The sequence below is a fragment of the Trachypithecus francoisi genome, unplaced genomic scaffold (genome assembly GCF_009764315.1).
Source record: "Trachypithecus francoisi isolate TF-2019V2 unplaced genomic scaffold, Tfra_2.0 Lachesis_group8, whole genome shotgun sequence".
In the NCBI taxonomy this organism is placed as follows: Eukaryota; Metazoa; Chordata; class Mammalia; order Primates; family Cercopithecidae; genus Trachypithecus; species Trachypithecus francoisi.
The window spans coordinates 84,197,821-84,223,396 of record NW_022681473.1 but is presented as its reverse complement, the minus strand read 5'-3'; the positions used below and the strand labels follow the sequence as shown (position 1 = coordinate 84,223,396).

The following is a 25,576-nucleotide window of genomic DNA, read 5'->3' as shown; positions in this document are numbered from 1 at the left end:
ACCTAGCCCAGCCTCTGGGGCTGAGTCTGTTTACCCTAAAGCAACAAGTCCCCCCAGGGCAAGGAGGAGTTGGCAGACAGTCTTAGAGGCTGAGGAGGGAGGGTTATGGGAAAGACAAGCTTGGCTTATAAGACCCTCACTAACTCAGGGAGCTCAGAGCGTCACTAAGACCTTGACTACCTCAGCAAGCTCAGAGCTGTGACTAAGCTTGTACAGCCGTCTTGGTGAGCTAGACTGAGAGAGTTATTGAGTCTGCACATTTTACATCCTTCCATTAATTTTAAAAGCAGGTTTATAATTTACATACTGCAAAATTCGACCTTTTTAGTGTATAGTTCTGTGATTTTTGGACAAATACATACATTTCTGTAGCCATCACTGTAATCAAGATACAGAACAGTGCCATTGCCCTAAAAAATTATTTTGCGGCCTTTGTAGTCCACCCCTCTTCCCACCTCTCACCTCTGGCATCCACTGGTCTGTTTTCTGTTACTGCAGTTTTGCCTTTTCCAGAATGTCATGTAATGTAGCCTTTTGCATCTGGCTTCTTTCCCTTAGTATAATGCATTTTAGACTCATCCATGTTGGTGCATGTCTCTAATTCTTACAATAACTCCTCAAGGTGAGAGTTCTCTTAATTTCATAGATGAGGTCCCCAAGAGCCTCAGAGAGGATTCATGATCCACTAAAGGTCACCCAGCTCATAAAAGTGAACCTGAGATTTGAACCCAGGTCCGTGTGGTTCCAGAGTTCACATTCTCTGCATTGTCCTTCCAGCAAAGGTGATGCTTGCCAAGGAGGCTGCATCTCTCTCTACCTTCACCAGCCAAGGGAGGTGGAGATGTGAGGGAGGACTTGCAGGTAAAGACCAACCATCTGAGTGAGACCATCCATCCATCCAACAGAGCTTCCTCTCACCTCTCTCCATCCCAGGTGTCAGGATGTTTGAATTCCACTAACAGCTCAGAACTAGGAGTGCTCCCATAAGACAATGTGGAGAATCTCTCTTCCTATGCCTTGGAGAAGGTCTTCTGTGAGTATGTCTGTATGCCCTAGTCATTGTAATATTGTAAAACTGCTATTCTGTAAGAAGGCTTTCCAGGGGAAGAATTGGGTGGGGTGACTGAGTTCCATTCAGTGTTGTTGCAAATGTCAGAGAAGATCCTCTGGGCAAGGAAAAGAACAGAAGCATATGCTACTAGGTACTGTGCTTCACTTTCTTTTTAATGGGCATTACAAATTTTAAATACAGACCAGATTTCATTGGTGCATTAGTTATGTATTGCCTTAGAATAAATTACCCTAACATGCAGTGACTTAGAGCAACAAATATTTATTATCTCTTAGTCTCTGTGGGTTGAGAATCCAGGCATAGCCTAACTGGGTGGCTCTGGCTCAGGGTCTCATTCAAGGCTACAATCAAAATACCAGGAGGGACTGTGGTTTCCTCTCAAGTCTCAGCTGGGGGAAGAGCTGCTTTCAAACTCAGTCATGTAGCTGCTGCCAGGTCTCAAGTTCTTGCTGGCTGTTGGTCAGAGTCATCAATTCCTTGCCATGCGGGCCTCTTCATACAGCAGTTCACGATAGGGAGCAAGCGAGGCAAGAACGGCAAGAGAGCACCTGAAAGCCACAGCCTTCTTGTAACCTCATCCCAGAAGTGACAACGCCTCACTTTTGCCGTTATCTATTTGTTGAAAGGGAGTTGCTACGTCCAGTGCACAATCCAGGAGAGGGAATTCCATAAGAGTGTGAATACAAGGTGTAATTTATGTATCATAAAATGCACAGACCTGAAGTATTCAGATCAATGAGTTTTGACAACTGTATGTGTCACGTACCCATCACTCAATAAGATCTAGAACATTTCTGAACCTCTGGAAAGCTTCCTGATGATCTTTTCCAGTCAATTCAACCCATTCCTTTCTCACTCCCCACCATCCCTCCCCTCCATCACAGAGTCAACCACTTTCTTATTTCCACCAGCATAGACCTGTTGTGCCTGTTCGTGGACTTTATATAAATGGAATCCTTCAGTCTGATTTTTTTGTGTGTGTGGGTACATATATTTTGTGTGGGTATATATATTTATAGGATACATGGAATATTTTGATACAGGCATACAATGTGTAATAATTACATCAGGATAAATGGGGTATCCATCACCTTAAGCATTTATCCTTTCTTTTATGTGACAAACCATCCAATTATACTCTTTTAGTTATTTTTAAATATACAATAAATTATTGTGGACTGTAACCACCCTGTTGTGCTATCAAATACTAGATCTTATTCATTTTATCTAACCATATTTTTATACTCATTAATCATCCCCACTTCTCACCTCCCTGACTACCCTTCCCAGCCTCTGGTATCCATCATTCTACTCTGTATCTCCATGAGTTCAATCGTTTTAACTTTTTAGCTCTCACAAATAAATGAGAACATCCAAAGTTTGTCTTTCTGTGTCTGGCTTCTTTCACTTAATGTCTTCCAGTTCCATTCATGTTGTTGCCAATGACAGGATCTCATTCTTTTTATGGCTGAACAGTACTCCATTGTGTATATGTACTACATTTTCTTTAACCATTTGTCTGGTGATGGACACTTATCCACTTAAAAATGGCCATTGTCCATTTTTATATTCAGCTTTTTGGTTGCTTTTAAAGACATGAGGAAAAAGATCCTGGGTAACTCTGTCCTACTTAAAATTCAGTAGCATGAGAGGAACAGCAGGCAGGAATGGAGGCTGTATTCATTGGTAAAACCAACTTTAGCAATCATCAAACATGCTGCAGGGAACCCAACAGGACAGAGGGAACATGGCCAATGCTGAAGGAAAAACTTCCAGGGCCTGGAATTAAAAGCCCTGGACTCAAAGCTGATGAGGCACCTAGAGACTAAAAGATGAATCTTTAGGACCAGCTTGAAATCTGCCTTCCTTATTTAATGGGGATACCCTAGGGTGGAGTGGGGTGGGGTGGGGCCAGGCCTTGGTCTGGAGAGATTAGAAGGGAGGCTCCCACTGGGCCTGCAAATCCCACCAGCAGTAGTAGCAGCCTTATTACCAGCTTGGATTTCCATGGTCCACAGCTTGCACAGCCATTCTGACCATTGAAGATAAATCCTCAAGGATGACTTGAGAACGGAAAGTAGGAGCCTGGGCCTCCCATTTGTTTTCAGGAAAGTCAAAGAAATGAAGACCTGGAGAGAACACGCTGCCCTGAAGGGATCCTAAAGTGAACGTGGCAGTCCAACAGAAGGAACATCAAATGTGCCTTTTCAAGATTCTAAGCCAGGTGTGGTATGGTGGGGAGAAGGACCTCTGGGTTCTACTTCTCATTCTGCTAGGTGAGTGTAAATACCACAGAAGCTTGAAAAATTCTGACAAAGTACAAGAGAATATTCTGCCTCTGTGTTATCGTCCTCGGGCAGCACAGAAAGAATGAACTTCCATCTTCCTAGGCTGATTCATCTAAATCTTTGTTTTCTCAGCCTGCCAGCACTTTGCTCAGGCCTGCCTTTAGGGTTGTTTTGTTTTGTTTTTCTTTTTCTCTCCCAAAATCTGCTTGGAATTTCAATTATATTTTCAATCCTTTTCATTGGACCCCGAAAAAGAATTTGTCTCATAAACTCACCGCTTAAAATATAGAGATGCTACTATTTTCTCAAGCAGTAGATTGCTTTAGAAGCCTAATTTTTTTTTCCTCGAAGCTGTGTCTTTTTTACTTTTTACACAAGCAGATTTTGGGAGAGAAAAATAAAAACAAAATGTTTATCATGCCTCTTTCCTTACAGGGAAGCAGGATTTGATCTGGCAGACAGGATTTGGGGGCTCCAGCTCTTTGGCTCTATTGCTTTACAGCCCTCCTGTCCTGAGAGTAACTTTAGTCCTTCAAGGGCTCCCTGGAGTCCCACCTTTTCCAGAAAGCCTGCCCTTCTTAACTCCAGGGTTCTTTGATAGTTTCCTTCTCTGCTAAACACCTATAAGAGTTACCAACAACTAGTGAGTGGAGAAGCACCTTTGAGACAATTCAGGAATGATAGGTAAGTGTGTGGTGGTGCCTTTAAGGCAGTGGTATCTCAGTGTTGAATTCATTTTGGTATCTTCTGGGCAGCTCTGAAAAATCCCAATGCCAAGACCCAACCCCATTAAATCAGGCACACGAAATCAGAATCTTGAGGGATGAGGCTCAGGTATTCGTGTTTTTAAAAAATTTTCCTCAGCACCTTTTATGTCTTGCCAAGGTTAAGAATTACTGCTCTAAGGACGGTCCTGGTCCAGTTGCCAAATAGAATAAAAACAGGCTATCCTGAGCTTACTCCAAATATCCTGTCTCCCGTCTCCCAGACTAGTTTCAACTATGTCTTCCCGTATACACCTCAAGGCTGGCTGTACTCCCACTTAGCTCCTGGTGTCTGTCCATCCTGAAGCCTGGTACCTGGCAATCCAGGCCTCTCAGGCTGGGTGTGACTCTCATTCCCACTCCCTCCAGCCGGGACACTCCATCTCCATCTAGCTTTGTATGCTATTGGGTGCAATTGCCAGATTACTTCAGGAAAGTATCAGTCTCACTTCCTTAAGGAGATTTTAAACTCATCCAAGTCAGAGTCCTAATCTATTTCCGGGAGGGACTAACATACTAACATATAGTTAGTATGCTCATACTAACTATATCGAGCATATAGCAGACAGAGCTTCACTGTCTTTATCTGTAAAATGGAGATATCTGTAAATAGAGATATCTATAAAATTTATAGGCATGGAAATTTATATCTTATTCCAAAAGAGGTGCTTGATATGATGCATACAAAGTGTCCAGGAAGATCTAAAACACAGCAAGGACCCCATAAGTGGTAGCTATTTTTGGATCCATTGAAACCCAGGCATTGTGACTTCTGGACCAGTGTTTCTTCTAGATCTCAAGTCAACATCACCTACCAGGAAATAACAGTATCTGAGTCATTCAGAGTACTAATGATATGGCATGAGGAGCCCATCAGCCATATCAGCATGCCTGTGTCCCTTATGCCAGGCCAATGCTTAACCTACTCTATGAAAGATGCAACTGGCTGGCATTGGCCTTCCTTTTTCTCTTCATTCTGCCTGGATTTTCTGAGAATACCGTGAGGACCTGCTGTTCTGGACAGTGTGTGGGATGGGCAGCTTGTTTTGCCACTCGGCAGGAGGAAAGACACATGCTTTCTGTTTTGTTGTCAAAGGAAACAACAACTCTCAGATGTTGCAGTGTTGCCAATACAAAGAAAATGAAGAACTGCCCAAATCCTGCCTCAGTTTATCTCTTCTTTTAAGAATCAATAGTTGTCAGATTGGAAAAAGCAGGGTCATACTAGCCAGACTCTATAGAGATCCAGGAGCAAAAAAGACCGTAAGAGAGTTCAGAATTTATCTAAGTGACCTTGAGGCTCCCCTGATAGAATAATTCTCACTGTGCTGGGAGAAGTTGTAGATGAAATTGCAGATCTCTTGTTAATACTTCAGGGAAGTAGTGGAAGAGAAGGTCAAGACAAGGGAGACCACTGTTACCCTGTTTTAGTTAAATGGCTCTAGCTGCTGTATGCTAAACCTTATAGTCTCTGTGACTTAGCACAATATACGTACCTCTCCCTAGGACACAGTCTGGTGTGGTGGCATGGCCCAGCAGCCTTCAACATCAACATTCAGGGGCCCAGTCTCTTTCCAGCTGTGGCTTGGCCTTCCTTATGGTGGTTAGAGTTTTTCCCATTCAACTGATAAATGAAGAGAGAGACAAAGAAAAAGGTATACCCACCTGCTTCTGCCCAGAAATGATACCTACCGCTTTTGGCCATGTTTCATTGGCCAGAGCTCAGTCATATGGCCACAATTAATTGCAAGAGACATGGAAAATGTGGTCTAGTTGTGTGCCCAGGAGGAAACGGAAATGGGCTGGATATGGCAAAGCAGCAAGCCAAAACATAAAGCTAACTGAAATACAAATGCATTAATATAAATTAAGTATTCAGAATTTTAATGATGTCCCAACTTATTTCAAGTTGGTAAAGACAATCTTTGAGTATATTGTTCCATTCAAGATGCTACACTTTAATAGAGACATTGAAATACTGGAGTGCATCAAAAAATGAATGCCATGGTCTGAACATTTGTGTCCCCCCAAAATTCAAATATTGAAATCTAAATCCCAATGGCGTGACATTGGAGGTGAGGCCCTTAGGAGGTAATTAGATCAAGAGTAGAGCTTTTATCAATGGGATTAGTGTCCTTATTAAAGAGACCCCAGAATCCCTGTAGAAAAACCAGGTTTGCCTCCATTTGTATATTAATTTAACTACTTTGATCTATAAGTGTATCTGTTCTTCACATTATTATTTGAACCAGTTATAACATGAATAGAATAAAATCTTTCACACATATACTCATTTTTATATTTGTATGAGAGTCATGGTTTTTTTAAATTTATTTTTTAACTGATTGTATGTGGCAAAAATGATTATAGATTATGATGATGAAGCAAAAGGAAAAAATATGGTTTTGGCACAAAATAAGGAAAAGAGTATGAATTCAAAAGTCAGAAAAATCTAGGTTCAGTTCCTGGCTCTAGAAATCTATACAGTCTGATTTGGGCACATGTCTTTATCTCAGTTTCCTCAGCTATTGAATAGGAATAACAATGGTACCTACATAATAGGACTCTTGGAAAGAGCAGAGACAGTAATCTAAACAAAACTGTTCATGATATGTCTAGCATATAATGAGTGTTAGCGGAAAGGAGTGATTGTTATTATTAACTTTATTGATTATTCTCCATGAAAATAAGAGGATCTGCTCAGAGGTAGCAAGGAGATGGTCTTGGAGGGTTCCAAGAAGAGACTGAGCAGCTGCAGTTGAGGTGCTGTACAAGGGATTTCTGCTTTAGGTGGGAGGAAGGATCCCTTGGTTATCCAAACACAAGGTTCCATGTGCCATGCCCTTTCTTTTTTTTTTTTTTTTTTTTTTTTTTTTTGAGACGGAGTCTCGCTCTGTCGCCCAGGCTGGAGTGCAGTGGCGCGATCTCGGCTCACTGCAAGCTCCGCCTCCCGGGTTTACGCCATTCTCCTGCCTCAGCCTCCCGAGTAGCTGGGACTACAGGCGCCCGCCATCTCGCCCGGCTAGTTTTTTGTATTTTTTAGTAGAGACGGGGTTTCACCGTGTAGACCAGGATGGTCTCGATCTCCTGACCTCGTGATCCACCCGTCTCGGCCTCCCAAAGTGCTGGGATTACAGGCTTGAGCCACCGCGCCCGGCCGCCATGCCCTTTCATACTTCTGAGCCTTGGTACATTTCCTCTATGTGAGAGTACAGGACTCTCCTCCACCTAAGCCTGTGGTAACCTCTTGCCTCAGAACGCAAATGTCCTCTCCTCTGTAAGCCTTCTCTGTGGCCCCCAGGTAGTCAGAAAATCCCATTCTCTATATTGTTGTGTCCCTTGTTTGTATATATAAGAATCCAACTTCATTGCTCTTCTCTTGACTTGAGCCATGATGGCTCGTGACCTGGGACCATATTCTTTTCCCCTGGAATCTCCAGCAGCTAGAACAGAGTAGGCTCTTAATCACTGATTATTGAATAAAAGATTTCTGGCAGGGAATCATCTGAATGAATGACACAGCCATGGCTTCCCTGCCATGGAGATGTACCACAGTCTCTACATTCCAATCTGGTGAGAAGCTGATCAAATATGAATTTTGAGCATAATTAATATAGAAAAAGAAAGAAAATGCCAAGTGTTGATGAACATGTGAAGGAACTGCAACTTTCATGGACTGCTGGTGTCCATATAAATTGGTACAAGCTCTTTGGAAAACAGCTCAGCCATGTCTCCTAAAGCTGAATGTATGTATGCCCTATGACCCAGCATTTTACTCCTAGGCATGTAGCCAATAAAAATGTATATAAATCTACTCACCAAATGACATGTTCTGGAATGTTGAAAGCAATACTATTTATAATAGTCACAGACTGGGATGGGCACTGCCCAAAAGCCCATCAAGAGTAGAATGAACAAATAACTTATAGTATGATCTACAGCAATAAAAATGAACAAACTATGACTATACACAACAATGTGGATAGACCTCACAACTATAATGTTGAGTGAAACAAGTTAGACAGGAAAGTGTCTATATTGTTTTATCCTCTTTATCTAAACTACAAAACAGTCAAGTTGAAGTCAGAATAGTGACTCCCCTTGGTGAATAATGACCAAAATAGGACAAAAGAGCTTTCCTGAGTGCAGATAATGTTTCTTCATCTGACAGTTGGTTACAAGAATGTATTTGTTTGTGAAAATATAGTAAGTCAAAATTTTGACTTATGTTTCTTTTGCTGTGTGTATGTTACATTTTGATAAGAAATTGTTTTAAATATTAGTATCCTCAAACTATGAAAGTCTCAAAGAACTTGAGGCTTCACTGTGCCTAGATAGGCCTTGCATATGGTAAGTTCCAGGAAAAAATAATTTGGAAAATATTTTATTTAGCCATTATTATGTTTAAGACCCAAGCAATCCAAAGATGAACAGGACAAAATCCCTGACCTCAAGCAATTGATCATATTGTTAGGAATAAAGCAAGATCTCTAATTATAACATGGCTAGACTACTGTCAGTGGGATATGGGAAAGAGTGGTAACAGCTAGCACAAAGTACACAGGTACTATGTGCTTTATGCATATTAATATTTAATTTTCATAATGAACCTAAATATAGATATTACTATTATTCCCATTATATATGCGAAGATATTGGGGCATGGAGAGATTGAGTGCTTTGCATCGTCTTCTCTGTTCCTCCCTATCTTACTATCCTTTAATATTCAAGCTCCTCTTTGCTCTGTTTTCATCACAGTAGTCTCAGTTTCTCTAAGTTGGTCCCCTACCTCCTGCTCAGGACTTTGCAGACACTGTTTCCTCTGCTGGAACCATTCTCCTTCTCCTTCCTCTAAGCCCTGTTATCATCCATTCATTTATTACCTCTCTACAAAAACATCACTTCCCCAGGGACTTCCAGATAGGTACAATCTGACTGTTATAGGTTCTCAAACACCATATACTTCCTACCTTCACAGCATTTGTCTCAGCTGAAAATTTACATATTTTTAATGAGATGATTTTATTAAGACTTTCTTTATCCCTAGACTATAAGCCTCACAAGGGCAGGAACCATGTCTGTTTACCACTGTTGTCTCAGTAGCTAGTGTAGTAGATACATAATAAATATGGGCTGAGTAAATGAGTTAAGTATCTACCATGCCCAATTATTATATTTTTAAGTGATACAAAATTTAGAGCAAGAATTAAATATAAATGACATGATATAATCTAGTACAATTTTCATTAATTAAGTGTAATCACTGCTTATTCTTCAAACCAAGCTGAACATGTTCTTCTAACTTACTCTGGGCCTTTTTATTAGAATAATAAATTTTTAGAAATGTTTAGAAACACATTCAGAGGTCTGTCTTCAGCCTGTTTTCAACTTTCCTGTGGTTTTCTTTCTTGCTCTAGTAGGAAAGAGAGTCTTTGAGTTGCCTGCTTAAATGTTCTCAAGGGAAAAGCTTAGTTGTCCTGCCAACCCCTTTGCTGTTTCCTCAAGGCAGAAGCAGAGTGATAACACTGTGGGGAAAAAGATTGAAAGCACAGCATATGCCTATATATCAGCAGTGTGCATCCCAATAATTGTGTTTTTCCAGTGATTGGTTTTCCCAAAAGTAGACTGGGCTAACATTCTAGAAACTTTTTCTCCCATAAGATGGCTTAAAATTCCCAGAGAAATAGTACCTTCAGTAAACTCTTGGGTTTCTAGAGGTTATAACTAGGTCTCTGACTTTGCTTTCTTGATTTTAAATGTAAATTTTTTTGCTGCAATTAAACAGAATATAATAACATTCTCAAAGAGAGACAAAAAAGCAGCTGTCCACTGTAACTCTGCCATGTTAGGAATTTTATCTGATCTAAGAGTTGACCTGGTGTCAACCAAAGTACCTTCTGCTATATCATCAATGCTTTTTATGATGGGTTTCAAGTTTGTAGGGTACTGATGCTACAAGTTCATCACATTTTCCTCATGTGAATACACCTTCCTGTAATCACCCAATCTTCCAGGGAGGCAAAAAAATAAAAAAATAAAAAAATAAATACATAAATAATTCCACTAGAACCTTCTTTTGCCCTGTGCAGCACCTAAAATGTGAATTTCCACTTAGAAGCAAAAAGTTAAGATCTACAGTTTTATCCCAGCGTCCTTCCAAAGGGCTCAGTATTTGGGAAACCAACACCGAAAACAGTGCAAAGGTGCCACCAATCCAAGTGAGCATAAATGCTTCCCTAAGGGATTCTTGGAAGACCCTTCCAGACATCAAGGCTGTGCAGATAAGAGGCCCACCTCAGCCCCAGTGATCACTCAACTGTCTGCCTGGTGGGGGCTTAATACAAAATCTGTCCTTCAATTCCAAACGCCTGCTTCATAGGGAGGGACCTGGGAGATTCAGCAGCTTTTGTAGGGGGGAACTTGAGGACAGATAATAATCAATATCCAGTCACCTTATGGGAGCCAATATATTTTTGAGAGAGAAAAATGTAACAGTATCTTACTAGGGAACCTCCTGGTCCCTTCTTCTTAGCAATCATACTAAAACAGTAAAACAAGAACAAACAAAAATTCCTAAGGTTAAAACAAATCTCTCCAACTACTCCCAGAGAACAAACACTGACATTTATCCCAAGTGGGCCTTTTTTTGCCCTACTCTCTGAGAACATGATGGGATCTTTGAGTGGTGGTTTCTTTCTTTGAGGAGAGTCCTCACTCACATAAATTGCTGTTAAGTGCTCTGCCAGTCTCTGAATGTGTGGCTCAGCATTAGAACAGGTGAAGAGAATCTAACTTTTTTAGAATACTTGCTATCTGTTCAGTGTTCACATCTGCAGTTTTACTTGTATCTCATAACTATCTGAATTAGAATGGAAGCCATGAGGCACATATTTCTGTCTAGTTTTTCCACTGCCACATCCCTGGCACCTACAACAGTACCTGACATGTAGAAGATGCTCAATAGAAACATGAATAAATGCAAGCATATTATTAGGGATACTATTATTCCTATTTTCAGTTAAAAACTGAATATGAAACACATTCAAAGTCACAGGTTTTGTGAGTAGCAGAGGCCTTTCTAATGCCAACTTTTATGCTCTTTCAACTCTGCCTTTCAAGGCTCATTCTTCAATTTCCCGATCCAAGAAAGCCTCTTTTCTCAATGTTTGTCTTCCTTATCTTTCTCCTCCTTTTCCTTCTCCTTCTTACAAGCTACACCACACTTATAGCCAGTTTATTCATTTCTTTCTCCTGTGCTTCTTCATCTGCACAAAGAGGGGAATAACCTCCACTCTTATTGAGAAAGAAACCTCCTTACGACAAGGAAGAGAGAGGTCTGAGCCGTAAAGGTGCTGGACCTACTGCTGAAAATGTGGACTGCTCCTGAATGTGTGATTTTTGTGTGTGTGTGGTCACCCATCGAGAGAAATGCTTGTTAGACCTCAATGCCAGACCAAGGTTTCTCCTCTTGAACTACTGGTTTTGTTTCCTTTTGAAGATGGTCTGATTCTTCTTGCCGATTCTTTTCCTGTCATCATTTGCTCACTATAAACCTCAATGGTGGAACTTTACAATGTGTGCCTCTCCTCACCAAAATTGGTAGCCTATCCTTCAAAATTCACATCCACTTGAATTCTCAGAATGTGACCTTACTAAGAAATAGGGTATTTGCAAAATGTAATTAAATTAAGAAGAGTTCCTACATGATTAGAGTGGGCTCAATTCAATGGTTGGTGTCCTGATAAGAAGAAAAAACAGAAACAGACAGAAATACAGGAAAGAAGGCTGTAGATGATAGAGGCAGAGACTGGGATGATGCAGCTGCAAGCCAAGGAATTCCTGGGATTGCCAGTAACCACCAGAAGTTAGGAAGAGGCATAGCAGGATTCTTCCCTAGAGCCCTCAGAGGAAACATGGCCTGCCTGGTACCTTGATTTTGGACTTCTAACCTCCAGAACTGTGATAGAATAAATTTAAGCCACTCCATTTGCAGTACTTTGATATGGCAGTCCTATAAAATTAATACAGGGAGTCTGAAACATCTTGTCATGCCAGAAAGCAAGGAATGTATCAAAAACCAGTAGGACCTTTTCCAAAAACCTCAGGAACTAAGTTGAGGAGCCTCCCACTGGCCAAAAATGAAACAGCTTGAACAACAATAAGGATAAAAACTAAAATGAATTTAAACATGTTAAGTATGTTTAAATTCATGATTTATAATAATACAGAATTGGACATTGATCATCTTTGGAGGGTGCTCTAAACCCTACATATTATTTGAAAACTGGTAAATAAAAGGAAATAAGCATATTTCCTTTTTTCTTTTGGGTAACAAATAGTCAATGAAATGAAGTTTCTCTGCATAAAAACAAAGAAGGAATGATAGAATAAGAGCATTAACATTTGTAACCCCTAAGGAATTAACAGATCTAAGTCATGATCAGCAACAGCTGCTGGCATCACAGAAAGAGAGATGGTCGGAACTTACGGGCTTCCTGACAGAAATACTCACCACCACTTATGAAATAGTCTGCACACATACACACACACATGTGCTGATTAATTCTCTAGATTTACCTACCTATTTGCTAAAAACATAGGGAACAGTGAAACATGTTCATCATGACAAATGAAAAATGGCATCATGAGGATGAGTCAGCAACATCAAGACTGGGAAATCCTATGGGAATAACAACCTGTTTTCTTCAACAAATAATTGCAAGGAAAGGAAAACAGAAGAAGGGTGTACTACTAGATCAAAAAGACATATTATTCATAGAAATAAAAAACAATGAATGGCTCTTAATTGAACCTGATTCAAACAAGCTCCATCTATCTATCTATCTATATCTATCTATCTATCTATCTATCCATCTATCTATCTATCATCTATCAATCATCTATCTATCATATCTATCATCTATCTATCTGTCTATCTATCATCTATCTATCACCTATCTATCTAAAGAGAAAATTCATGGACAGAATATTTTAAATTTAAAAATTATGATTAACATTTAGGTAAAATAAATTCATTATAGCTATTTTTATATTTCTTTTAGAAAGACATACTGAAATAGCTATGGATGAAATTATGTCTGAAATTTTCTTCACAATAATCCATGGGGTGGGAGGCAGTATAAATGAAACAAGACTGGCCATGAGATAAGAATTGTTGAATCTGAGGGGTGGTTACATAGGGGTTCATCATAGCATTCTCTCTACTTCTCTACATGTTTTAAATTTGTGTAATAAACAGCTAAAACTTATATACCTACAGCAGTCAGGATTGGCTTAGGAAAATAGCATACAACAGAGGCTGCAGGAGGGTAGGCACTGGTGCAGTCAACTATGAGAAGTCGTGAGCATGGAGAAAGAGCCAGGCTGACATGGGAGTTGGGACTCAAGTATAGAACTTGCATCCCGGGGTCACTTGCCTAATCTTTTCCTCCTATGCTCACACATTTTTTCCTGTACATCCGCTTGCCAAACCACCCTTACTCCCAAGCTTTATCTTCCCAAGCTATGTACCCAATAACCTTCTAGTGGCACTCACCAATCCCCCATTCACTACTCTGTTTCCTTCTCTTTCTCAATGTTTGAGTACAAAGACATGAGGCAGTGGGTAGGCCTATATCTGCTCAAGAATGAACAAGTGGTCTTTGTTGTGTTTAAATGCTGTTGAGTTTCTAGAAGTCAGTATATGTCTTACTGGCAAGTAGAGACTTCTAAATTCCTTCACAATTCCTATCGCAGCTATAAACATTCAGTTACTATTTCATCTATAATATTTTCAAATCTGACTTTCATAGTATGAAATAAATCTCTGGTACATTTAGAGAATTGATGTTTTCCAACTTGACGGCAAAACATTTCTGGTTGCTTCACTTTTTCCATCAAGTAAGGAGTAGCCCTTGTTGTTCTCTGCTTCATATGGACTATTTCCATAAATCCTCATACAAAAGGTACTATGGAATTCCAAGGCAATTTAATGTTGGTTTAATGCAAACCTGGAGACAAGAGTGAGTGAACTGAACTAATTGTATTGTAATCCCATAGCTTGGCTCCTTTAAGTCACATACACAGTCTAAACCATTATTTACAATAAATTTGCCTTAAGATAGCTTATTCAGAAATATTATAGAGGCAAAGGAAAGGAAAAGTCAGAATTAGCTCTTACTAAGCACTTTCAATGTGCCAGGCATGATGGTGTTTATCATTACTCATATGCATAATGTCATTTAGTACTACAAGAGTTTAAAGAAGAGTAAACGAGATGTAAAGCAATAAGCACAGAAGCTGGTTCACAGAAAATATCAAAACACTAGTGCTCTAAAACAAATAAAATAAGAACAGTTTTTATTATTAACTCTGGAATAGTTATTGTTACCCTAAATTTATAGACACAAAAGCAGGGGCTCAGAGCCATTCACTAGCTGTCCTAAGATCACACAGCTAGTAAGTGGTAGAGCCAGGGCTTGAACCAAGTATAAAGTATATACTTGAACCAAAGTATAAAGCTTGTGTGGGTCAGAGCTCAACCAAAGGGAGACATATAGAGAGATGTTAATGAAAGCAATTGGGTTATGCAATTATGGGGACTGGTTAGACAAGCTGGAAATCTGCAGGTCAGGAATGAACTCCTGGGCACAGGCCAATGCTGCTATCTACAGGCAGAATGTCCTCTTCTTCAAGGAATCCTCAGCTCTGCTCTTAAGAATATTTAACTGAATCAGGCGCACCCAGGTTATCTAGGATAATCAACTGATTATGGATCTTAATCACATCTATACAATACCTTCACAGCAACACCTAGATTAGTGTTTGATGGAATAACTGGGACTGTAGACTAGCCAAGTTAACATATCAGAAAACCATCACAAAGTTCTTCCCACTTTGCCTTCTAAATATAAATTTAGAGCAGGAAGTTACCTTAGGCCTTATCAACTCTAACTTCCACAGTTTAGAGGAGAGAGAAATGAGGCTCAGAGCAGTGGAATGGCTTGACCAAGCTCACACGTTTATCAATGAGAGAGCTGGTACCAGTGCCCAGGCCTCCTGGCCCTCAGCACAGTGCTCTTTCCATAGTAGCAAATGCATGAGCTTACTCAAAAAGGATTTGCTGTGTCCATGCTGCACCTTGTGGGGCACAAGAGATATGATGTAGAGTATGATCAGTGCTGTAATAGGTGTGTGTAGTGCACAGTAGAGGCACAAAGCAGGTCAATTCTACCTTGCAGAGGAGTAGGGTCAGAAAGGGCCTCAGGATAGAAGAAAAGCTGAGATTTGGAAAATGTGCTGATATTGGCCAAGCAGTCAGCGAGCAGAAAGCCATCACTGAAAGAGGAAACAATGGGAGCAGAGACCTTAAAAAGGATTTGTTTGAGGTAAGAAGAGAAAGGTCTGGCCACAAGGAAAGCACAGACATTTTCACATTACAGTGTAAGGAATGAACCAGCTGAGGCTCACCCAGGCGTGTTCCTCTGGGCCCTGCTGGGCCCTGACTTTATCTTGAGAACCACTGCTGTGCACTAACATATAAAAAAAAGAGGTAAACAGGTATCTCAGTTGTTAAATACAGAGGAAGACTGGGAACTCTGGCAACTCAGCTAGACTCACCCAGCTCTGAAGCAAAATCTCACCATTCTGCAGTGTTCATGATTAGGAAGAGCTGAACCTTCACCATAACAGGACACATCAGCACCGTGTCTCTGGGGATTTTTCTCTGCCTCAGGCATTGTCTGGGCCTCTGGCTGGAGTGGTCTAAGGATTGAAGGATCACTGTTCTGTTAGATGGAATCCTTTTATATGGTGGATAAGACATCTTCTGTGATGTGGTGGAGTGACATTTACCACCCTCTGACAAAGGGGGACAGTGAAAGCAGTCCTGCTGCAGCCAAAATGTGCAGGGAACAGTTCTTTGAAGCAACTAAACATCTTGAATAAATTTCAGCTGGCTGTAGTACTGCTTCTACATAGAAGACTGGAGGGCAACAGGACCTTCGAGAGTTTGGAGAGGTGTACTCTCAGGAGTAGGACAAAGGGCGTGTGGGGTTCCTGCATGGGAAAGAACTCAGCATTTAAGTTCATCATATACTAGCAGTGGGACCTCTCTGAGCCTGCAAGGAAAATGAAACACTACAAAACCCTGACTCACAGCATTGCTGCAAGGGCATTGGGAGGTAACGCAAGGACAAATGTCCAAATGGTATGTGGAAAATGTTTGTGGAATTTCAAAATCATGGAAAATCTATACTACACATCAAACCCTAACTATTGCGGGAAGTCAGGGACCTCAAACAGAGAGACCAGCTGAAGCCACGGCAGAAGAACATAAATTGTGAAGATTTCATGGACACTTATCACTTCCCCAATCAATACTCTTATAATTTCCTATGCCTGTCTTTACTTTAATCTCATAATCCCATCATCTTCATAAGCTGAGGATGCATGTCACCTCAGGACCCTGTGATGATTGCGTTATCTGCACAAATTGTTTGTAAAGCATGTGTGTTTGAACAATATGAAATCTGGGCACCTTGAAAAGAACAGGATAACAGCAATTGTCAGGGAACAAGGGAGGCAACCATAAGGTCTGACTGCCTGTAGGGCTGGGCAGAACAGAGTCATATTTCTCTTCTTACAGAAAGCAAATAGGAGAAATATGGCTGAATTCTATTTCTCAGCAAGGAATAGTCCTGGGAAAAGAATGCATTCCCAGGGGGAGGTCTTTAAAATGGCCACTCTGGGAGTGTCTGTCTTACACAGTTGAAGATAAGGGATGAAATATGCCCTGGTCTCCTGCAGCACCCTCAGGCTTGCTAGGATTAGGAAATTCCAGCCTGGTGAATTCTAGTCATACCGGTTGTCTGCTCTTGAACCCTGTTTCCTGTTAAGATGTTTATCAATGAATGTGTGCCCAGCAGGACATGGACCTTCATCAGTAATTCTAGTTTCACCCTGGCCTTGTGATCTCGCTCTGCCTCTCTACCCTTGTGATCTTTTATTGCCCTCTGAAGCATATGATCTTTGTGACCCACTCCCTATTTGTACCCCCTCCTCTTTTAAAATCCCTAATAAAAACTTGCTGGTTTTGCAGTTGAGGGGGCATCACGGAACCTGCTGACATGTGATGTCACCCCCAGAGACCCAGCTGTAAAATTTCTGTCTTTTGTACTCTTTCTCATTATTTCTCAGACCAGCCGACACTTAGGGAAAATAGAAAAGAACCTATGTTGATTGGGGGCTGGTTCCCCCGATACCTAACTCCCTACAGTTAAACATAGTTAGACATATAATAAGAGAATGTTCAAAAGGGGATTAAAGCTACCAAAAGTCTTCCCTGAACTAATCTCCCATTTCCCATACCAAATAATTTAGTTTCTCCAGCTAGGTAATCCCATAGCATCCCAGTACATCATCAACATAACACTGACCAGACTTTTAAATACTTGCTGGCTAATTGTTGGGCTTCCTTGATGGACTGTCAGTGCTATGACAGCAGGGTCCATATTTGTCTTATTCCCTACTGCACTCCCAGAGGCTAGGATAGGTTTAGCCTGTGGTAAGTGCTCAATATTTACCAAAGGAAAGATGGTAGGAGGGAGTGGGCACCCCCAAGTGCTTTGCCTTTGTCTTCTGCACCCTTGGCCTGGCTTCAAGTATGAGATTTGGGAAGAGCATACAAGGGAGCCAAAATCAAGTTATGGAAGACTCAGACCCAGCTTTGCCTCCAAGTCACCCAATAAGACCTATGGTCTGGAGGGGTGGTCTGGAGTCTTTCCATAATAGCAAATGCATGAGCTTACTCAAAAAGGATTTGCTGTGTTCATGCTGCACCTTGTGGGGCACAAGAGATATGATTTAGAGTATGATCAGTGCTGTAATAGGTGTGTGTAGTGCACCTATTGGGAGAATGACTTCTATGTGATCTGGTCATTTATGGTCTGACTGGGGCAGAGGATAAGGAAGAGATGACTGGAACAGAGCTTCTCATGAGCAAGTTATAAATGTGCAGTATATTGATTACCTAAGTCCATCAAGCAGAGCCTAGGATAACTGAAGCTCACAGGTTTCACATCCAGCCAGAAGTGGCATCAAGTATTTATCCCAGGAGGCCAGGTAAATATTCTTATGCACAACATAATATAGAGAAAAATAAGTTGGGAAGCACTGTACTGGATGAATACAGATATGGTGCCTTGCCTATAGCACTACTAGTCCTCACTTAGGAGGAACTAGGCATTTGGAGGCCAAAAAGGACTCTTCAACAGCAAAGCTAAACTGAGAAAACTGAGTTGCCCAGAAAAAAAAACATTAGAGGAGAGGGCCCATGGGATCTGTCTGTGGTGCTGAATCAGCTCCCAGCAAGTTGAGCCCATCTCCTTTCTTACTTGGCCCTGACTTCTGCTATTTGATCTTTTCTATTTTCACTAGTCTTGGAACAATGAGGTTGACTTCATCTCATTAGGCCACTACACGCAATCATGGCAAATTCATATGAGACCCAACCCAAATATCTACTGTGCCAGTAACATTCATCACATCTGAGATTCTCTCTACCCCCAGCCACTCAGGAATCTGCCCCTCCCCAGCTCTCCTCCTCTGGACTGTATCTCCTGCAGATCAATAGTTTAAAACTTGGTTACTAAAGATTCAAGAGAAAAACAGCCAAGGAGATTGCTGAATTGTGTGAGGGAAGATCAGTTGTGCATGGCAAAATATGCCTCTCTGAACACTAGTCCGAGATCTAAGGGAGAGAGACCCAGTCATGTATGGAGTCTGCCAGTATTATTTAGGGTAGGCTAGATTATGCTGTGGCAACAAACAATCCCAAAATCTTCTTGGCTGACCACAGTGAAAGTTAAGTTCTTGCTTAAGCAAAGTCTTCTGCAGGGCCAGATAGCTTCCCAGAGAAAATTTTCTCTGTATGTTGACTCATCATTCTAGGCTATTTTGGTCTTATAGCACCTACATATCAAAAAGTGCTTCTGGAAGTTCTAGCCAGAGCAATCTGGCAAGAGAAAGAAATAAAAGGCATTCAAATAGCAAAACAATAAGTGAAACTATCTCTCTTCACTGATGATATGACTATATGCCTAGAAAACCCTAAAGACTCTGCCAAAAGGCTTTTGGAACTGATAAAGGACTTCAGTAAAGTTTCAAGATACAAAACCAATGTTCAAAACTCAGGAACATTTCTATACACCAATAACATTTAAGCTGAGAGCCAAATCAAGAACACAATCCCATTTACAATAGCCACACACAAAAAATGAAATACCCAGGAATACTTCTAACCAAGGAAGTGAAAGATCTCTACAAGAAAAAACTATAAAACAATGCTAAAAGAAATCATAGATGACACAAGCAAATGGAAAAACATTCCATGCTCATGGATTGGAAGAATTAATATCATTAATGTGGCCATACCACTCAAAGCAATCTACAGATTTAATGTTATTCCTATCAAACTACAAATGTCATTTATCACAGAACTAGAAAAAACTATTCTAAAATTCATAAGGACCCAAAATAGTGTCCAAATAACCAAAGCAATCCTAAGCAAGAGAACAAAGCCCTAGGCATCACATTATCCAACTTCAAACTAACTATAAGGCTACTGGTACAAAAACAGACACATAACAACTGGAACAGAATAGAGAACCCAGAAATAAAGCTGTGGACTTACAGCCATCTGATGTTTGACAAAGTTGACAAAAATAGGCAATGGGGAAATGACTCCCTAGTCAATAAATGGTTCTGTGATAGCTGTCTAGCCATATGCAGAAGAGTGAAGTTAGATCCCTACCTTTCACTTATACAAAAGTTAACTCAGGATGAATTAAAGATTTAAGTGTTAGACTGTAAACTCTAAGAATCCTAAAACAAAACCCAGGAAACACCGATCTAGACTTTAGCCTTGAGAAATAATTTATGACTAAATACTCAAAAGCAATTGCAACAACAAAAAATTGACAGGTGAGACCCAATTAAACAAAAGTGCTTCTGCACAGCAAAAGAAACTATTAACAGAGTAAACTGCGACCTATGGAATGGGAGAAACTATTTGCAAACTATGCATCCAACAAAGGTCTAATATCCAGAATGTATAAGGAATTTAAACAATTGAACAAGCAAAAAACAAATTACCCCATTAAAAAATGGGCAAAACACATGACCAGACACTTCTCAAACAAGATATACAAGTGGCCAACAAACCTATGAAAAAAAGTTCATCATCACTAATCGTCAGAGAAATGCAAATCAAGACCACAATGAGATACCATCTCACACAAGTCAGAATGATTATTATTTTAAAAATAAAAAATAGCAGATGCTGTCAAGGCTGCAGAGAAAAGGGAATGCCTATACGTTGTTGGTGGGAATGTAAATTAGTTCAGTCACTGTGGATAGCAGGTTGGAGATTTCTCAAAGAACTGAAAACAGAACAACTATTTGACCCTGCAATCCCATACTGGGCATATACTCAAAGGAAAACAAAACATTCTACCAAAAATATACATGCACATGTATACTCATTGCAGCACTATTCCCAATAGCAAAGACATGGAATCAATCCTGGTGCCCACCAATGGTGGATTGGATAAACAAAATGGGCTACATATACACCAAGGAATACTACACAGCCATAAAAGAGAATGAAATAATGCATTTTGCAATATGGATGCAGTTAGAGGCCATTATCCTTAGTGAATTAATGCAGGAACAGAAAACCAAATACCACATGTTCTCACTTATAAGTGGGAGCTAAATATTAGGTACTTATAGACATAAAGATGAAAACAACAGACACTGGGGACAACTAGAGGGGGAAGGGAAAGGGGAGGGAAGCAGTCAAAAACTAACTATTGGGTACTATGCTCAGTACTTGAGTGATGGGATTAATTGTACCCCAAACCCCAGCATCACACAACACAAACCTGCACAGGTACCACCAAATCTAAAATAAAAGTTGGATTTTTAAAAAGTGCTTCCATGTGTTAAAAGCTGTAGCAAGGGAAGAGGGAAAACTGGAGAGCTGACCACAAAGACTTAAGCACTTGGTCCAAAAGCAACACACATCCTTTTTGTTCTCATTTTATTGGCTATATCTGGTAACACAAACATAGCCAATATTAAGGGGGCAAGGAAACACAGTCTTGTTTATCTGGACATAGAGAAGAACCACATATTGGTACCCACTGGCAGGGTCTACCACATTGGCATTGGGCCTTGGCATGATGTATTTAAGTCAGACACACCCTGTTCAAGTCCCAGGTCTGCCACTTGCAGGGACAAATCATTCAGTCTCGCTGAGTTATTTTTTCTCTTTGTGTAAAATGGAGATGACACCTGTTTCTGTTGAGATTCAAATGAGCTAATGTAATTGCAAGTGTTTTGAGAACTGTAAGCACTAGCTATTAGTTGTTAAGACTATCAGAGGCCCTTGCAAAATTTAATAGAAGAGGGAGCTGAGGTTTCTAAATAGAGAAATGACAAAGTACAAAATTGCCCTCAGGGGAAACATTTCTATAGGTTAGGACTAGAGAAGCGATTAATTTTTCATTTGGTTCTTAGTCCTCACTGTTTTATATAGCTATTTTTTGTTCTTTTATTTATGAATTGTTGATTGACTCATCCTGTACATGTTTAAGGTTTCATGGACAATGAATTGCATCTCTCTTTTCTATCTAAGTTTGGAATCAATTGAAAAATTGAAGTCAAGCAGAGGGAAAATAAAATGTAAATTTTGTTAGTAATAAAGCTGATATTGGAAAAAATGGCATTAGTGTATGCAACAGTGAATTTCTTAACACTAAGTTACTATAATTAAACAGATAGATCCTCTCAAATCACTTCAATATAATGCAAGTATGTTTAAAGAAATGTGTGCAGAGAGCTATGGAAACAGGGCAAATTACTCCTCAGCTCTGTGGTGCCAACCATAAAATAAGGATGGATTAGAATGTCAACCCACCATCCATGGCTGTGCAATTGTGTACTGCACAACTCTAGAGGATGTTATAGCCTATGTGCTAGTCCCCCTTCCCTCCAACTACAAGTTGAGTAAAACACAGCTTGAATGATTGCACATAGAATAACTACATAAGAAGGATAGACAACCTTTAGGGTGTGTAAACCACTTTGAAGATCTAATGAAATACAGGGATAATGCTATCTGTAGTAAGATTCACATACTCAGTGTAGAATTTCACAAATAATTTCAGGGGTGACACAAACTGTCAAAAGCTCGTCTTTGAAGAGCCAATTAAGAATTGCTTCAGAAAATTATCTCCAAAACCCTTTAAAGCTCTGATAGTCCATAATTCTGGACTGCATGGTTTGCCTGGCAACAATCTGGGGAAAATGTATGAATGATAAGGTTAAGAAAAAAAATAAACTTCAAAACAAAAATGCATCAGCACAGAGCACAAATGACCCAAACCTAAAAAGCTCAGGCAAAAATCTACAGTAGTTACTAGGATAGGCTTTTGAAATTTTGGATAGCTTCATTTCTCTCTCTTTTGACATTTAAAAATTGCTGTGTTATTTTTATAATGTTTTAAAAGAAAAAAGAAAGAGATAAACAACCCCTATGGTTTCTGTGCCATTGGCATTTCTTTGAGAGTAGACTTTATTACTGCAGGGGAGGTAAGATTTCCATGACTTCCTGGCTTACCATTTCAGTTGACTCTCCAGAGGTCACGGTCAGTGAGACTCACCTCAGGGTCCCGGTCCCTGGCCTGGTTTTACTTCTGAAATCACATTCAGAAAAAAGTCAGACAAGCAGGGCTATGTGAGGGGCTGACTTTAAATGAGCTTTGAAATTCCCTTCCAAGATGTGGTGGACCCTGTAAAAACACAGTTGGGTGTATATTAAACTTTTCCATTAATTTACTCTGTGAAAGAAGGTGCCTCTTTCCTCTCCATTCCCCTCAGTTAACATATCATGGGATGATCACACAATACCTCAAATCAGGCTTTTAAAAGACTTCACTTTTACTTTGAAGAACATTCTCATCTTTTCGTGGGATGCAACTACTTTTTATTTCCCATGGATATAGGAACAACGAGGAGGTAGCACAGAGGGCACACAATCAGAGGCATGGGAAAATGGGAGGGATGAAAACATGGACAAGGAGACTGATATTCTCTCCTCTGAAGGACTTCACTCTTCTGAGAGATTCCAAAAAGTGAGAAGGCAGGATAAAAGCCACAGTAACCTGCTGGGAGACCTCCCAAGGAAATTAGAGTCTTCCAATCCTTGTTAGTTTAGACTAGGCTAAACAGACATGTTATATGTGTTTAATTGGTGCTTTCCATCATGTGAAATGGTTTAAATCCATTGTTCTTGGCGCAGTGTGGTGGCTCATGCCTATAATCCCAGCACTTCGGGAAGCTAAGGCAGGAGGATTGCTTGAGCCCAGGAGTTCGAGACCAGCCTGGGCAAAATAGTGAGACTCTACCTTCATAAGAAAAGTTAGCAAGACATGGTAGTGCATGCCTGTAGTCCCAGCTACTTGGGAGGCTTAGGTGGGAGGATTGCTTAAGCCCAGGAGTTGAGGCTGCAGTGAGTTGTGATCGGACCATTGCATGCCAGCATGGGAGAGAGATCAAGCTCCTGCCCCTGCCCCCATCACACATAAAACTTCATTGTTCTCAAGCTTCAGGATCATCTGGATGATTAAAATAGTTGGTTAAGATAGTGGCTTCACCCCCAGAGTTTCTAATTCAGTAGATGTGGGATAAAGACCAAGGGTTTGCACTTCTCACAAGCTCCCAGGGAATGTTGTGGCTACTGTTCCATAGACTATACTTTGAGAACCACTGGTTTGACTGTTTGCATTTCCTGTTTTCTATTTTCAGAATGAGAAAAACAGAATATGAACAGTGTGTTCAGGGCAGTAGAGGATGCTGGAAAGATAAGGAGAATCCAGTTTTCCTGAAATGTCAAGCAAAAAGTCTTTATTTACCCTAAAGTAATAAGAAATTACTGAATGATGTTAAAAGAGTGAGTCACTTGGCCTAAATTAAAATTTAAGAGATTATTCAGGAGGCATTCATCTCCCCTCTTCCCTCAGAAAGACACCAGAAAGATGTTAAGAGTTAGGCTTACTCCAGGAACTCCAGGTGAAAAATGGTTTGAAGATAATATACAGTTAAGGAAGGTGATTCCCATTAAGACATGGGGTAGAGGGCTGAGGTGGAGGAGGTAGTGAAAGCAGCAGCATGTTTCCAATATCGGTTTATAGGTTGCAATGAGGATCCATTGTCTGGGCTCTGGGAACAGGCTATTGATTATATTCTGTATGCAGCATCACCAAACCTTCAAATTTAAATCTCTAGCTTTTTCTCCATATAATACTTATTATATATACATCATATTATAGATGTGAACGAAAATATATAGCACATCACACAGATCATGGACATTGTATAAATTATACCATAATGCTTACCATAAGAAAATTTTCTGGGCAGAAAGGAGAAGGAATTTCAAAGAATGAAAGAGGAAACTGTCCCATATGGGATGGGAGCTGGGGTTATGACATTTCAAGATGGAAGGCGTGTAGTGGCCATATATATTTGCCAAGAAGTGAATGGATGCATGAATGCATCATTTAACAGCATCAAATTAAAATCTATTGAAAAGATTTAGAGTGGAGCAAACCCAGTGGCTTTAAATGCTATGCCCTCAATGGTTTTCAGATCACGAGAATTAACTCCACTGGATCTTTGCCCTTTCCTACTACAAATGGAGACTGTGCTCAATTCATAACAGGACACTTTGAGAGGGCAGTCACATGTTTTTGTGAACTGAGAGAAAGATAATGGCTCTAGGAAAATGGCTCTAAGTGAGAAGTTGCCTGTGTCATCTTGTGTGGATGCTTGATTCTGATTGCCCTTGGAGAGCTTGGGTCCTCCTGATTATCTTATACATGTCTCATGCAGATTCTCAGCTTTCCCTCAACTTTCAAATGATAGTCACTTCTGGGTTGAGGTTGGCACTAGAGTACACAGAGTTCTGCTCCACCATCAGTCTCCACCTGCCCTGCTCCTGCCATGATGAAGCCTTGGACCTGCCCTAGGGCAACACAGTGATTTTGAGGACCAGGAAATTTCAAATGTCTTTGCTTGTTCAAACAATGCCCAGTTATTTTCCTTTGCCAATAATTCCCAACTTCTGGCAAGAATGTTTCTGGATATTATGTTCGTTTTATGGCTACATATATCTTCAAAGTTGAGACACAACTTCCAACACAGTCTCCTCTGGCTCTGGTTCAGAACAGACTGAATTTTCTCTTCATCACATCCTTTTGATGGATCACATTTGGGTCACAAAAAGTGATTCCTATGGTCAGTTTGGGCTTTAGAGTCCTATAAAATTCTGGATGAAGCCCAGAGGACCTTTGCACTAGATTTTAATGTTTCACTATTTGAATGGGCTC

At 40.3% G+C, this 25,576-nt stretch overlaps 1 long non-coding RNA gene across 4 annotated transcripts in view; it reads right to left on the bottom strand.

Moving 5' to 3' along the window:
* Positions 1–25,576, bottom strand: part of LOC117081651 — a 72,015-nt gene that overhangs the window by 33,879 nt on the left and 12,560 nt on the right. For 2 of the 4 annotated variants that reach the window (XR_004436231.1, XR_004436233.1), the window contains exons 2-3: positions 22,807–22,882; positions 5,621–5,748 (exon numbers count right to left, since the gene is read on the bottom strand). This is a non-coding gene — a long non-coding RNA (uncharacterized LOC117081651). Of the gene's footprint in view, positions 1–1,257; positions 1,621–5,620; positions 5,749–22,806; positions 22,883–25,576 lie in introns of those variants that run through there. The other 2 variants (XR_004436234.1, XR_004436232.1) reach the window with 2 other exon arrangements.